This window comes from Macaca nemestrina, chromosome 8 (genome assembly GCF_043159975.1).
Source record: "Macaca nemestrina isolate mMacNem1 chromosome 8, mMacNem.hap1, whole genome shotgun sequence".
NCBI classification, from domain to species: Eukaryota; Metazoa; Chordata; class Mammalia; order Primates; family Cercopithecidae; genus Macaca; species Macaca nemestrina.
This window is the reverse complement of record NC_092132.1, coordinates 142,157,640-142,166,488: the sequence shown is the minus strand read 5'-3', so window position 1 is coordinate 142,166,488 and position 8,849 is coordinate 142,157,640. Positions and strand designations below refer to the sequence as shown.

The 8,849-nt window shown below is 54.6% G+C and overlaps 1 long non-coding RNA gene across 1 annotated transcript; it reads right to left on the bottom strand.

The window, feature by feature from the left end:
* Positions 1-2,824: 2,824 nt before the first annotated feature.
* Positions 2,825-7,400, bottom strand: LOC139355926 (uncharacterized). Its single transcript, XR_011607229.1, has 3 exons — positions 7,296-7,400; positions 5,970-6,120; positions 2,825-2,933 (listed from the first exon to the last, which is right to left on the bottom strand). It is a non-coding gene; the product is annotated as an uncharacterized lncRNA (long non-coding RNA).
* Positions 7,401-8,849: the final 1,449 nt, after the last annotated feature.

Here is an 8,849-nt window from a genome sequence, read left to right as displayed (position 1 = left end):
ATGCGGTGCCGGTGCGATGCTGAGGAGGGGCGGTGTCTGCTGGGCAGAGGGGTGGAGACACTCCAGGTCTGAATCTGACACTCCCAGCTCTCCACCCCTGCAGGGCTAGGGGCAGAGGGAGCACAGCACCTCCGCTCCAGACAGACCCGACCCAGCAAGGCCTCAGCCTGGCTGGCTGGGGCCCCGCCCCACTGCACCTGCCCTGAGCTGGGGTTTCCCTGTCTGTGAACCCGATGGTAAGACACTGGTCCCACCCCACCCTTCCTGGGTGATGTGAAGGTTCAAGGTGTCTCGGGACTCCAGGAAGGAGTTGCTCAGTGCAGGCTGGCACCCTGGGCAGGCTTCCTAGAGGAGGCGCCAGGATTTGGGTTGGATCTTGCAACGTGGATTCAATGTGAGGATGATGCCGTCCTCCGAAATGTCCTTCTCCCGACCCTGTTTTCTTTGTTAAATGCAACTTGACACTTGACTGTCAAGACTCAGTTTTGGTGTCACCTCCTCCAGGAGGGTCCCCCTGACTACAATCCCCCTTCTTTACCCAGAGGCCACCATTGCCCACTCATGTGTCAGCCTCCCTGGCTGAGACTGAGTTTTTGAGGGTGGGGCCTGGCCAGCTTGGGAGCTGGGTTGTATCTGCTAACATTGCTGGTTCCTCCAGCCACGTGCAGAGCTCCAGGGAGGCCACTGGGCCATTCCTAAGGAAGGCTGGAACCCAGGCCTCTGGGTCTGGGTAGAGATCCCACTCCAAGGGGGCCGGGAACACCCCGAGCCCTGCCCATCCCCACCCACCTTCAGGTCATAGAAGATGATGTCACCGAGCACCAGGTACACCTTCACGTAGTAAAGGGTCTCCTCGTCGAACTCCAGTGGCGAGTTGCAGAGCTACAGGGCCTTGAGGTAGAAGTGCTCCGCCAGCTTGCCCTGGCCCAGCTGATGGTGCAGGGCGGCCAGCCAGTGGTAGGCCACGTGCTCATTCAGCCGGTCTCCTGGGGTGCAGGCCAAAGGGGCAGGTGTAAGGACGCGGCTCCCTGGGGCAGGGAGGGCACAGGCCCCTCAGGAGCAGGTATGCAGACCCCGGGCAGCACCTAGCTTGCCTCCAGGCACCTGCGGTCGCCTGGGCAGCTCTGGCCAGTCCCTTCCAGGTTCCCAGACTCACTTTCCCATCTGCAAAGCAGAACTAATAAGGCCTGCCCCTGTCTACTGTGAGGCTTTGGCAAAGTCGGACTTGGATGGCCCAGCTCTGTGCCTACACATAGCCACCTGCCTTTGCTCACTGGTTTTAACCACGGGAGCCCAAAAGCCATGCAGTCCAGGTGCTCCCGGGCACCCCGGCTCCAGGCAACCCACAGACGTGACATCCGACTCCTCCTGCGTGTGTCACAATCAGAGCCCCCTACTTTGGGGAGTCAGCTGCACACCTACTGTGTACTGGGCCACGGGGCACAAGGTGCTGGGGCATGCGGCCTGCCTAGGGTTCTCTGTCTCTGGAGGGCGACAGATGACCCTGGCACAGTACCAGGGGATGCCCGGCCTTAAGGGGCAGACTGCTGGAAGGGGAACTGGGATTTTATCAGCCAGAGAGCCGTGTGGTTGATGAGGTTGGGAAGGGCACAAGATAAAGGGAATGTGCCACTCAGCCTGGCACATACAGGGACCAACGAGATGCCTGGCATGTCTGGAAGGCAGAGGGCACACTGGGCGGCCCTTGTGGTCAGCAGCGGGAACAGGCAGAGGAAGCAGAGCTCAGTCAGGCAGGGAGCTCTACACTGCCTGAGAGACCTCAGGCTGTGCCCCACAGCCAGACAGGGAAGCCAGTTGGGCAGATCTGCCTGCCTGGACAGGAGACCAGGAAAATCCAGCAGCTGTTTCAGCTCCTGCCCTGCAGACCTGGAGGCTGGGCTCTGGCAAAGTGTGGGTCCTGGCAGGGTGGGGGCTCAGGGGACTTACCCAGAGTGATGCTGAGTGCTAGGGCCATGTAGGCAAACTCCAAGCCATCCTGGGGCTTCTCCAGTGTGGCCAGGAGTGCCACCAGCTTTTTGCACAGCTGTAGCTGCAGCTCCGCCTTGCAGTTGCCCGTAGTCACTGCCAGAGCCAGGACCCGGTCCTACCACACAGGCAGGTGGGGTCAGGTTTCCCGCAGCACCCACCTTGCCCAGCGCCCTCCTCAGAGCTCAAACATGTGCTTGGAGCTTCCCACGCCCCAGCTACCCTTGCACCTCCACACAGCTCTGTGCTCTGGGATAACACACAGTTCAGACACCCAAGTTGGGGGCTGAAGAGTCACCTGAGGCCCATCCAGCTACACCCAGCAGCCTCAGACCAGCCTTTCCCACCTGGGCACCAGGGGTCTGACTGGGGGGAGCCAGCACTCCTCTCTGCTCTAAAAACACCACATTTATCTGTGCCCAGGGCTGAGCCACACCGTGAGCTCAGAGGAAGGGAGAAGCCGTCCCACTTCGGGGTGCAAGCAGACCTGGGCCTCCCACTGACATGCTGTGTGTCCTTTGACATGTCCCTGTGCCTCTCTGAGCCTCAGTTTCCTCATCTGGAAGATGGGGACAGAACTTCCAGCTCATGGTTGCTTGAGATCATCAGGTACAAGGGTAGAGCCATTGTCACATCCAGGCCCCAAACGTTTGTCCCGGGCAGGGGCATGGTCAATATCATTCCCGGTGAGACCACTTGGAAACTAAGCATGTGCATGGGCGGCCCCGCCTCCAGGTGGGAGGCCTCTGCCCTGGCACACCTGTGCCTCAGCCCTCCAGGTGCCCCCCTGAGGCCCACCCGCATCAGCCCACAGGCCAGCTCACCCGGTAGAAGGACACGGCTTTCTCCCGCTCCCAAGCCCCATTGAAGAAGATGTTTCCAGCTGCCTCAAACAGCTCCAGCCCCAGGTTGGGGTCGCCTATGTACAGGACCACATTCTGTGCCACCTGAAAGGAGACAGAAGTTCCCTCAAGACCCACACCTGGTGAGGTGGCCACGCCTACCTTTGCCAGCCTCCTTCCTCTCACACACTACAGGTACACCTCAGCATTTTTCAGGCTCTGTGCATTAGGGCTGCCCCCACCACTGGCATGAGGACAATGAACTGATGCACCTGAGTGCCAGGAGGTGACTGAGCAGCTGCAGCCCAGGAGCCCAACACCTGTGAATCCTACCACCAGGGCTAGCCCTAGCCCACTTCCCCTGCACTCAAACCAGTCTCCGTGGCCCCCAGACTGCTGGGAGCCCATCCCCTGGCTCCTTTCTGGGTTGCCACATCCCTGCCACATCAACAGTGTTTGTGGGTGGGCCTGGTCCCCTCTTGGCCATGAGCTCTTGATCCCTCTCCTCAGCTCAAGGAGGTATATAGCAGGTGCTCAATCATGAAAGCTTCACCAGGCTCGTGGGCTTCACAATTTGTTCCAGATCACACTGTGTTTGGGAAAGCCTCTGAAAACAGCCACTATGATAGATTCATTTTGTCAGGAGATGTGCCACGTGTCGCTTGGAGCAAGTTCTTCTGTGTGTTAACTGAGTGGTCACATTATTTGAGCATGTGCTGTACACCAGCAGGTGCTGGGCACTGTGAGGGGCCGCGCCTCTGCCCTCAGGGAGAAGATGCTGGCCACTGGGGGAGGATGTGCAGGAACCAGTTGGAGGGAGGGAAAAGGCACACAACAGGTGCTCAGCAGTGGCTTAGGAATGAGTGGATGGATGGATGAATGGATGAGGAGATGTAGACACATGGATGGATGGATGGGTGTGTGGATAGATTAATTTTGGGATGGATGGATGGATGGATGGATGGATGGATGGATGGATGGACGGATGAATGGATGGATGGATGGACGGATGGGTGGGTGGATGGATGGATGGATGGATGGGTGGGTGGGTGGAATGATGTGTGTATGTCTGCATGTATGTATGGGTGGGTAGATAATGCATGGATGGGTGGAGGGTAGATGATGTATGTGCATATTGATGGCTAGATGGTGGATAGACGAATGTATGGATAAACCAATGGACAGATAGATGAATGGAGGGATGGATTAATAGGTAGATTAGTGGGTGGATGGATGAAGGATGGATGGATGGATGGATGGATGGATGGGTGGATGGATGATGGATGGATGGAAGGACGAACAGGTGGATGGATGGATGATGGATGATGGAAGCATGGATGGATAAAGGAAGCATGGTTGGATGATGGATGGATGGATGAATGGATAAATGGATATGTGGATGGATGATGGATGGATGGAAGGACAAACAGGTGAATGGATGGATGAATGAAGGATGAATGGATGGATGGATGGATGAACAGGTGAATGGATGGATAGACGGGTGAATGGGTGGATAAAAGGATGGAAGAATGATGGATGGATGAATGGACAGATGGATGGACACATGGATCAATGGACAGATAGACAGATGATGGATGGATGGATGATGGATAGATGGATGATGGATGGATGGAAGGATGAACAGATGAATGGATGGATGATGGAAGGATGGATGGATGAATGGATAAATGGATAGATGGATGAATGATGGATGGATGGAAGGATGAACAGGAGGTGAGTGTGATGGATGGATGAATGACGGATGGATGAATGGTGGATGGATGGAAGGATGAACAGGTGGATGGATGGAAGGATGAACAGTTGGACGGATGGAAGGATGAACAGGTGGATGGATGAAAAGATGAACAGGTCGATGGATGGAAGGATGAACAGGTGAATGGATGGTTGATGGAAGGATGAATGGACGGATGGATGGATCAACAGGTGAATGGATAGACGGGTGAATGGATGGATGATAAATGGATGGATGATAAAAGGATGGATGATAAAAGGATGGATGGATGAATGGACAGATGGATGGATGATGGCTGGATGGATGATGGATGGATGAATGGATAAATGGATGGATGGATGGATGGATGGAAGAATGAACAGATGAATGGATGGATGATGGAAGGATGGATGGATGAATGAATGGATAAACGGATGGATGGAAGGATGAACAGGAGGTGAGTGGATGGATGACAGAAGGATAGATGGATGATAGATGGATGGATGGATATATCAATGAATGGATAAATGGATGGATGGATGAATGATGGATGATGGAAGGATGGATGGATGAATGGACGAACAGGTGGATGGATGGTGGCTGAATGAAGGGATGATAAAAGAATGGATGAATGATGGATGGATGGATGGATGGATGATGGATGGATGAATGGAAGGATGAACAGGTGAATGGAAGGATGAACAGGTGAATGGAAGGATGAACAGGTGAATGGATGGATGCTATAAGGAAGGATGGATGGATGGATGATAGGTGGATGGATGGATGATGGATGCATGGATGGAAGAATGAACAGGTGAATGGATGATGGAAGAATGAAAGAATGGATGGAGGGATGGATGGATAGGTGAATGGACGGATCATGGATGGATGGAAGATGGTTGGATGGACAATGGAAAGATGGATGGAAGGATGGATGGAAGGATGAACGAACAGGTGAATGGATGGACGAAGAGGTGAACAGAAGAATGATGGATGGATGGATGGATAGAAGGATGAACAGTTGGATGGATGATGGAAAGATAGATGGAAGGATGGATGGATGGACAAACAGGTGAATGGATGGACGAATAGGTGAATGGGTGGATGGACAGGTGAATGGATGGATGATAAAAGGATGGATGGATGATAGATGGATGGATGGATGGAGGGATGGATGATGGATGGATAGATGGATGGATGCTTGGAAAGACGAACAGGTGAATGGATGGATGATGGAAGGATGGATGGATGGATGGATGGATGGATGGATGGATGGAGGGATGGATGATGGATGGATGATGGATGGATGGATGGAAGGATGAGCAGGTAAATAGAGGATGGAAGGATGAATGGATGGGTGGATGGAGAGTGAACAGCACAGGGGTCCTCCTGCATCCCTTGCCACTCACCTGGATGTACAGGTCCACCAGCTCCCTCTGCCGCAGGATGTAATAGATCTTCCCTGCTTGCAGCCAGGCATGCGCCTCCTTCTCTTCCTTCTGAAGGTCAATGAAAATCCCCAGACTTCCTTTGGTGTAGTCCAGAGCGGATCTGCAGGCCCTGGAATCAGACACAGGTATCAGAACAAGGGCTCTCATCCTCCTGGAACCAGTCTGCCTCCTCCCGTGGGTCTGGTGACAGATGAATCTGGAATGTGCGGACTGGGAACGGCCCTCTTGTGTGTGCAGTGTTCTGCTCTTCCCAGGCTGCTGGGAGGGCCAGGGTGAACACACATGGCATGGAAAAGATGAAGGACATCCTTCAGAGGGAATCGAGCATCATGCTGCCCTGTGGCAAGAGGAGTGTGCTAGTCCATCTTCCCTGCCTCCCAGACATGGCCTGTGTCTTCTCCAGACGCACCAGGAGCCGTTAGTGTTCAGAGGCTATCTGGGCCAATGGTTCTCAAGGTGTGCAGGCATCACAGTCACCCGGAGGCCAGTCCTTATAGCTTGCTGGCCCTGCCCCCAGAGCTTCCGGCTCCACAGGCCTGGGGCAGGCCCTAGAACTCCCACTTGCCACAAGCTCCTAGGTGATATGGATGCTGTTCTACAGGTCCAGGGACTACACTTTGAGAAGCATGGCTCTAGCACACTGGCCCATTTTCCTTCTGTGAACCTGAGACCAAGACTGGAGGCAGTCTCCCGGGTCCCCATGGAATCTGGCTCCTTCCCTGCTCTCTCAGTAAGTCCGACACTTGAGGGGGTGTGACTGCAGCAATGTCACTGGGCCCTGTGGGTGGGGTGGCCAGGGCCATGGTTACCCCACCAGGTCAGGATGCTTGGGGGAAGCCGAGTACGACACATATGGGACGTGAGACCTTGAAACCCTGCCACAGGGAAGCAGGTGACACAACTGGCTCTGTCTTCTGTGGGAGAGAAGCCACAGGTGGCTGCTGTGGTCATATTTAAGGGGACAGATGAAGGCCAGGAGTGAAGATTCGGGGCAGGCAGAGGTCAGATGACAAAAGCCACCATAGTAGGAAGAACAGCCCAGAGTGCACGTACTGCCTCTGCTGGGTTTGAGATGACCTTGACCCAACAAGGGAGGCTCAAGCTGGGACTCACAGGCCAGCAGCAGCCCTGGGACGACCCCAGGCCCACCAGCTCAAAACATCTGATGCCAAGGAACCAAATGATCAAAAGGAGAGGGGCTGCTGGGGTCCTGGGCCAGCTTCCCTGTGCCCCCATCCCTGCCCTGCCTGCCCCCACCTCCACCACTGCAAAGCCAGCCCTTACCGCTTGGTGCCCAGGGACAGGTAGAGTTGACTGATGGTCTCCAGCAGCTGCCCCTCCAGCACCTTGTCGGCCACCTTGCGGGCCAGGGAGAGCTGGAGCTCATGGTAGATGACACACTGGCCCTCGCTGAGCATGACGGTGCTATAGAAGTAGCACAGCCGGTGAACGGCCCGCAACTGGCCTGGGCAGAAGACAAAATGGAAGACGTTAGTCTCCCAGCATCGAAGCGAGGCTGGCTGGCTCTGAGGCCCCTGGGCCATGCTTGCCTCTTTCACACCTCTGTGAGCCTGGGCCCCATAGGCGGGGAGACTGAGTGCAGATAGGCCATGCACCCGTGCCAGGGCAGACGCCGAGCACACAGTCACATGGGCACACCTTGGTGCAGAGGCTCACGGTAGAGTCCGGCCTTCGTTACAACTCCCAGGGCCGAGGTCCTGGCCAGGCTCGGCCCCTGCACCAGGCCATCTATTTCTGCTTCACAAAGCCCCTCTGGCCAGGACCAGGGCTGCCTTCAGCCTAAGCTGATGAGGCCAGGGGCACAAGTAGACCCTGTCGCCGATGGAACCCTGAGAGAGCAAAGCCAAGCATCATGTCTGCCACACACGGCATCATGTTGGGGGAATGGGGTTCAAAGCCGGGCCCTGGCGTTCCCACACATGCTTCTCTCATGCAACCAGGCTCCCAAGCCACAGGCTCACTGGCCTCTCCCAAAGCCAGGGCGCTGGGAACGGTGGAAAGTTTCTGATTTTCTAGGGCCAGAAACATTCCGGAGATTAACACAGGAAACCAGGTACGCCAAATGGACATCTGTTACACACGCCACCCAACAACAGCTGAATACACAGTCCTGTCGAGCACCCAGGGGACATTCCCCATGACAGACCATGTGCCAGGCCACAAAATGAGCCTCAGTGAATGGAGAAGGACTGAGACCAAAGCAGAGGTGTTCTTCAGCTGTACTGGCATGAAACTGGAAATCAACAGTGAAGGAAATGTGAGAAATTCAAAAATATGTAGAAATTACACACTCCTAAACAACCAGTGAGTCAAAGAGACCATCAGGGAAACTGAAAACTAATTTGAGAAGAATGCAAACAAATGCACAGCCCGGGCCAGCGCGGTGGCTCACGCCTGTCATCCCAGCACTGTGGGAGGCCGAGGTGGGAGGATCGCTTGAGTCCAGGAGTTTGAGATCAGCCTGGGAAACATGGTGAAATCCCGTCTCTACAAAAAATAAAATATAAAAATTGGCCGGGTAGGGTGGTGCATGACTGTAATCCCAGCTACTCGGGAGGCTGAGGCATGAGAATGCCTTGAACCTGGGTAGAAGTTGCAGTGAGCCAAGATTGCACCCTGCACCCCACCCTGGGCAATAGAGCAAAACTCTGTCTTTAAAAAAAAAAAATAGCACAGTGTATCAAAAATTCCAAGATGCAGCTAAGGCAGTGCTGAAAGGGAAATTTATAACTGTAAATGTCTACATTCAAAGAAAGAAGACAAATCTCAAATCAAAAACCTAACCTTCCACCTTGAGAAACTAGAAAAAGAATGAAC